Here is a 537-nt window from a genome sequence, read left to right as displayed (position 1 = left end):
TGGGCAAAAATAGGTGTCACAGGAGAAAAATGGTGGAGCCAGGATTTATTCCTGGGTCTACCTAAATCCCAGCTCAAGCTTCCAATATGCAGCACTCCCTTTTACTGTACTAAACCCAGAGTCCCACCACAAACATCAAATTCTACTGCCCCTACTCTTATCTCACCTTAATACATAACCACATCCATCCATTTATGTCCACCTGCCCTCAAATACTGAATTGATCACTTAACTAGTAACTTTTTTCTCATCTCTCCCTATTTAAGTTCTACCTGAAACAAGCAAATCCTAAGAAAGAAACTGCTAAGAATGGAAAGAAAATGCCAATTGTAAGCAGTAAAAAACCACGAACACGCGCGCATCCCCTTTACCTTCAGTTTGTTCCATTCTAACCCCCAGCCGTGTCCGTAGGATCACAGGAGAGACACGGAGGCCCGGAGCGGAACTGGGGTGCGGGCAGCCGCCCGGGCTGCGGGGGGAGGAGACGGAGCCGAGCTAGGCCGCATGAAATCCCCGGGCTAGATTTCCCTCGCGCCG

The 537-nt window shown here is 49.0% G+C and overlaps 1 protein-coding gene across 7 annotated transcripts in view; it reads right to left on the bottom strand.

Moving 5' to 3' along the window:
- WHSC1L1 (Wolf-Hirschhorn syndrome candidate 1-like 1) overlaps positions 1-537 on the bottom strand; it is a 141784-nt gene that overhangs the window by 121395 nt on the left and 19852 nt on the right. For 5 of the 7 annotated variants that reach the window (XM_015565220.1, XM_006765570.2, XM_006765573.2 and 2 more), the window contains exon 1: positions 372-537. The exons of 1 other annotated variant lie outside the window; for it this stretch is intronic. The gene's annotated coding sequence lies outside the window, so the exon portion shown is untranslated. The remainder of the gene's footprint in view (positions 1-371) is intronic. One more of the 7 variants, XM_015565221.1, reaches the window with a different exon arrangement.

The sequence above is a fragment of the Myotis davidii genome, unplaced genomic scaffold (assembly GCF_000327345.1).
Source record: "Myotis davidii unplaced genomic scaffold, ASM32734v1 scaffold93, whole genome shotgun sequence".
Classification (NCBI taxonomy): domain Eukaryota; kingdom Metazoa; phylum Chordata; class Mammalia; order Chiroptera; family Vespertilionidae; genus Myotis; species Myotis davidii.
The sequence above is the reverse complement of the archived record's forward strand: the minus strand, read 5'-3'. Positions and strand labels throughout refer to the sequence as shown.